General features: G+C 38.8%; 1 protein-coding gene across 1 annotated transcript in view; it reads left to right on the top strand.

Moving 5' to 3' along the window:
• Nucleotides 1-6,468, top strand: part of LOC101862613 (protein turtle homolog B) — a gene marked incomplete at both ends in the record, with an annotated part of 38,184 nt that overhangs the window by 7,121 nt on the left and 24,595 nt on the right.

Below are 6,468 nucleotides of genomic sequence, written 5' to 3' on the forward strand. Positions count from 1 at the left end.
ATCTGCTAGTGTAGAGCCAGCTGATGGTCCAAGTAGCCATTGCCATTGTCTCTGTGTTCACCGTCTACACATTGATGGGCGTGATGAGGGCGGTCACTCGCTGGTCAGTTACTGGTCAGTCACTACTGGTCTAGTGGTCACTCACTGGTCAAGTGGCCACTCATTGGTCCAAGTAGCCATTGCCATTGTCTCTTTGTTCATCGTGTACACATTGATGGGCGTGATGAAGGCGGTCACTCGCTGGTCAGTTAGTGGACAGTCATTGGTCCTGTGGTTATTCTCTGGCATAGTGGTCACTCATTGGTCTAGTGGTTAGTCACGGGCCTTGTGGTCACTCAATACAGGTGTAGATACTTGTAGTCATTCACCGGTCTAATGGTCACTCTTTGGTCAAGTGGTCACCTACCAGTTTAGTGGTCTGTCACCGGTCTAGTGGTCAGTCACCAGTTTAGTGGCCACTCATTGCTCCTGTGGCTAGTGGTCATTACATGTTTGGTGGTCTCTTACCACAGGTCCAGTAGTCACTCACTGGTCTAGTGGTCAGCACAGGTCTAGTGGTTAGTCACCGGCCTAGTGGTCACTATATTGGTTAGTCACTAGTCCTGTTGTCACTTACCAGCGAAATGGTCACTCATTGGTCCAGTGGCTAGTGGTCACTCACTGCCAGTCCATTGGTCACTCAATGGTCTAATGGTCACTTAATGGTCTAGTGGTCACTTACCACAGGTGCAGTGGTCACTTACCAATCTAGTCTCAGGTCCAGTGGTTAGTGGTCACTCACTGCCAGTCCAGTGGTCACTCAACAGTCTAGTAGTCACTCACCGGTGTAATAGTCACTTATTGGCCTAGTGGTCACCTACCACAGGTGCAGTGGTCACTCACAGGTCCAGTGGCTAGTGGTCACTCACTGCCAGTCCAGTGGTCACTCAATGGTCTAATGGTAACTTAATGGTCTAGTGGTCACTCACCAATCTAGTCTCAGGTCCAGTAGCTAGTGGTCACTCACTGCCAGTCCAGTGGCTCGCCCAGTCATCACGTCTCAATTAAGCTTTCCATGTTCTCCTCTCATCACTTACTGTTTTCTCGATATGTTGATGTCATCACGACTTATTGGATGTTATATGATCACTGCTGTATTCATCATCATCATCATCATCATCATCATCATCATCATCATCATCATCATCATCATCATCATCATCATCATCATCTGTATCATGTGATCACTGCCATCATCATCATCCTCATCATCACACCACCATCATCATCACCATCATCATCATCACCACCATCATCATCACCATCATCACAACTTATTGTGCATTCACGTGACCACCGCAGCTGAAAACGAAGCCCCCCGCAGCGCGAGCGAGCAAAAACAGGGTACCTCTCTTTGCCTTACAGCCCTACTACTCACCTCCCCTCCTCCCCTCCTCCTCCTCATCCTCCTGCTCCTCCTCCCGCGTCCCTCCCACCCCTCTCTGTCCCTCCCTCCCTCCCTCCCACCAACCCTGATCATTGTTCCTCGTTTTCAGTATCAGTTGTTGTTGTTCGTTTTTCAGTCAAATCGGTTAATCAGTTATTCAGTTTCAGTCAAATCGGTTAATCAGTTGTTCGTTTTTCAGTCAAATCGGTTACATAATCAGTTGTTCAGTTTCAGTCAAATCGGTTAATCAGTTGTTTGTTTTCTGTCAACCAGTTTGTTCTTTTTTCTTTTCTGTCGTTTATTTTGTGCCTTTCAATGTGTCAACATATCTACTACTACTTCTACTACTGTATATATTCCCCCTGACCCCAGTGTGTGTCTGTGCGTGCGTTTGTATGTGTGTGTGCGTGTGTGTGTTGTGTGTACATATTCTCATTTACTCCCCCCCCCCTCAATAACTCAATGTTCAGTGTGATCATTTCTTCAGTGTGTGCGGCCCCAGTTCCAATCTGATTTACAGCAGTCTCGTGTGAAGAATGAAAATAATGAATCTTTTATAATTTTGTTTTCGAACCAGTTTTATGGAAGTTATTATATAATTATATTGTGTGTTTATTTTTATGAAGTCTCTTTGTTTATGAGTTTGTTCATTTCTCCATATATAGTATATGTGTTTGTTTCTGTCAGTTACCATGGGAACAAAATTTGGAAATAGTTTTGTTTCCGAACCAGTTATGAAAGTTATTATATTATTGTTTTGTTTATTTTTATGAAGTGTCTTTGTTTATAAGTTTGTCTGTTCATTTCTCCATATGTATATATCTGTATTTGTTACTGTCAGTTACCGTGCGAGCAAAATTTGGACATAATTCTTTGCGCTTATGCCTGACCTAATTTCAGGTGGGAAACGTATATTTTTATATATAATCACTGTACATAATCGCTGTATATTAATTGATTTATGCATTTATTTGTACACATCCCTTCATGCGTTCATTCATTCTTTTTTTGTGTGTCTTTTTTAAAATCCATCTGTTCATCCGTGTATTTTTTTATAATGTGTTAATCTTGCTAATTCAATTTAGTTTGGGTTCAAAAGTGGGTTGGGTTTTTTTTTAAAGATATTTTTTTACGGAGGGGCGGAATATGGTTCACTAGTTACTTGTCTGGTGTTAAAAATTCTGTGTAATATCACACGTAGTGAGCTGCGTAATAGCAGTAAGGGGTTTCAGCATAAAACACCGAGGATCTGGCTTCAATTCTTGTATGAGGAAAATTGTTATCGAATGTCTCAGACTTTTTGCTGGGATGTTGTTGTATCTCTCCCCACTGCGGGTGGGTCTGACAGGGAGGGTCGGAGGTTTGCCTCCTAAATGATCAAAATTCTGTCGAGGGGGTCGTAAAATCACCTTCATTTTAAAAAAAACAAAAAAACCCTAAAAGCATCAAATGAACTTTTTTTTCTGTCTGGATATGGGATTATGGGGTTCTCGTTATGAATAGTAATAATAATTATATTAATAGTAATAATAATAATAATACAGATTATTTCTATAGTGTCCACTCGCGTACAATACAGATCAAAGTGCTTTATAATGCCTTCGTTTTAAAATAAAAGAACCCTTGAATAAACAGGCATACATCCATTCCTTGGATTAAAGTTAACACAACGCATTTTTTATCGAAGGCGATGTGCACATGGCATGATGAACATAGGAGATATTTTATGGTGTCTACTTAAACAAGCACTTTTTTTTCTACGTGTCGATTCTGTTTCAGTTTGATTTGGTTTGATTCATCCCATCTCTGTGTACGTGTGTGACGTAATCACCTGACTGTGGCTTCACTCTCATATAACCGCTGTATTGAGCCATGCCATGATTAATGAAATAACAGTGAGACATGTAATGCAGAGATGATGAGCTGGACATTTTTTTTAGTAGTGATAGTGATAGAGCCATTCTTACTTAATTTATTTTATTTCAATTTTTTAATTCTAAAATATATTTTAAGAATTTTGTTTGTGGGTGGTTGGCCAGTGCTCTTGTGTGGTTTGCTCCTTTTTTTCCTGTCAAACAAAAGTAATGTTCTGATCTCTCTTTCTTTTCTTTTTTTTGCGTTTGTTACTCTCTTGTAACACCTCTAATCTTCGGCACTTGTATAACTTAATTGTGTTGCGATTGCTGTAAAATACTTCCTAAAACATAAAACAATTTTTTTTAAATAATTTTTTTTTTTTTTTGGGGGGGGTGGAGGTCCGTAAGATATTCATCTTCTTCTCACAAATATTTTTTTATATGTGGCTCTAGCACTACTGTAAAGATGGGTTTTTTTCCAGCATTTCCCCTTTCATCACTGTTGTCTCATATTTCATGGAACGGCTCTATGATGTCTTCTGTCTGACATGTCAATTCTTCCTGTTGTTGTTTCTGTTTTTGTTGTTGTTGTCGTTTGTTTGTTTGTTTGTTTGTTGTTGTTTTTTTTTGTCGGTTTGGTTTTTGTTTTCAGTACCATGCGCTGTTCAGTCGGCTGCTGACATATTTAATTTACTCTTAGGTTCAAAGGTCAAGTTCAGTTCACAGGTTCTCGTCTCTTTTGTTTCTGTGAAGTTCACTTAAGAATTTCAGGCAGCGTCTGTGGTGTAGTTGTCCTGTTCTGTCGGCAGCTGACATATTTAACTCTTAGGTTCAAAGGTCAAGTTCAATTCATAGATTCTCATCTCTATTTTTTCTGTGAAGTTTCTGTGAAGTTCACCCAAAGAATTTCTCTTTGTTACTCTCTTGTAACACCTCTAATCTTCTGGCGCTCATATGACCTTATGCAGTTGCGAGCGCCGTAAAACCTCTACTAAAATTAAACTAAACTAAATTTCTGGCAGCGTCTGTGGTGCAGCTGTTAGGACTCTTTACTGTTGCTCACATATGATACTAGTTCAGATCTCGTGTTCTTGAGTTGTTTTATTAAGTATCTTCATCTGTCTGCTGGAGGCTTTATGTGTTGGCTGTCACAAGCTTTGTCAAAGCAGCCCGCTTCCTTAAAAAACGATCGAAGGGTTATCAAGAGCAATGTTGGAGTAAGACATTAATATTGTCGAGTTATAATGTTCTATCTGAAATAATTCAAAGGCATGGATTGATTTTGGGAGTGCAAATCAGACCATTTCTGCTTTAAAAAATTATAAGTAACAAGATGAAAAAAATTGTACAACTTTGGATTTTGGATTAGATAGCCAGGTTTTATGATACAAATAGTTTGTTCTAATGATAACATTATTTGCTGTGTATCGGAATTATTGTTCTTCTCAAACGTGTATTGCTATTATTAGCTTATTAGTCTTATAGAGTCTTAGTATTTTTATGTAGAAGCTGAGATGTTAATAGATTATTTAATACAAACACCCCTACCCTCTTTAAAAAAAATAGAATGTGTATTTTCTTTTTAGTTCATTCGCAAACTGAAACCAAGTTATTAGATAGTGATAGTACAGTGATAAGATTGTGAATAAGTATTTATTGAATCTGTATGAAAATAGCTTTCCTATCTTTAATAATAAAGCGCTCAGAGCCTGTGTACTTTAATCGGGGTTGAGCGCTATATAAATGTCATTTATTATTATTATTATTATTATTATTATTATTATTATTATTATTATTATTATTATTATTATTTGTAACAATGAGGCAAAAACAACCCCATGTACTACTCTCACAGGGAAATAAAACGATGAAATGATATGTAAATGATAATATGATTATTTCCATATATGTGTATGTCCGATGATGTTCCATTGGTTGATTGGCCAGACCGCCCTTTGACTTTGTCGTCGTATTTCTCCGCATGACGTCATCGATGTGTTAGCTCAGTGTGTGTATGGCTTGTGTGTAGGCGCGGCTTACTTACGTCGTTTTCCCTTCTCAACAGCTGCTTTGGTCGTTGTTGTTGTTGTTGCTGTTGTTGTTGGCTTACTTACGTCGTCGCTTTCCCTTCTCGACATCTGCTTTGGTCGTCGTTGTTGTTGTTGTTGTTGTTGTTGTTGTTGTTGTAGCCAGTGCTCTGTGTTGTGGCTGCAGGTTGCAAGTGCCGTAAAACTCTTACGAAAAGGAAAACTAAGGTTGCAAGTTGGTTCTTTAGATCTTTGCCTTGTGGTAAAAAAAAAAGTAAATGATTATAATCGTTGACGACAAGTTTTATGTACGAAAGAAAAAAGTTGTAGCGAAAGAAAAAAAGTTGTAGCGGGTAATAATTTCAACTATTATTATTTTTTTATTAGCCACAGCAAACATAGCAACAAGAACGAAAAGCTCTCTCTACCCAAAGTTATTGGGGGGGGGGGGGGGTTGTTGTTGGTTTTTTACCCCCTTTAAGATAATAAGCATTGTAACTGATTGTCTAAGTGTAAACAGAAAACATGCATTGTTACTTATGTGTACTTTTTTATATTATTGCAACATGGTGTGACACACTATATATATATATATAACGGATTCACTCAGTTTTCTTTATTCTTCTGTGAAAAATGTTTGCCAGCTCTATTGGTCGCTTTTAAGGACAAGCGGGCTAGGCTTACCCTGATTTCGGGGGTTTCCGGAAATCTTGACTAACACCAAAAGTGGGCATTGCCCTACCTGTAGGAGAAGTTTGGTTTTTATTGTTGTGTTACTGTTACTTCAGTGAATCACATTGTTGTCCTTCGGATTCAAAAGCTTTAAATTTGTATTATAATTTGTTTTTTCAAAGAGGTGGCGACTAATCATATTATTATGTGAATGTGGATTGTTCTTTTTCAGCTAATAATTTTTTACGTTGAAAGATTAAGTATGGCGTCGGTGGCCTAGTGGTTAGGCTCTCGGACTCGCAACCGTAAGGTCGTGGGTTCGAATCCCGTCAAGGGCCCGACGTTGTGTCCTTGGGAAAGGCACTTTACACGAATTTTCCTCACTTCACCCAGGTGGAAATGGGTACCCGGCTATAGACAGCGAAAGATCTTGTCAGTTTGTTAGTGTTTGAGCGCTTATTCGGCTGCTTGCACTGTATGCTTCACG

Source organism: Aplysia californica, unplaced genomic scaffold (assembly GCF_000002075.1).
Source record: "Aplysia californica isolate F4 #8 unplaced genomic scaffold, AplCal3.0 scaffold00791, whole genome shotgun sequence".
Classification (NCBI taxonomy): Eukaryota; Metazoa; Mollusca; class Gastropoda; order Aplysiida; family Aplysiidae; genus Aplysia; species Aplysia californica.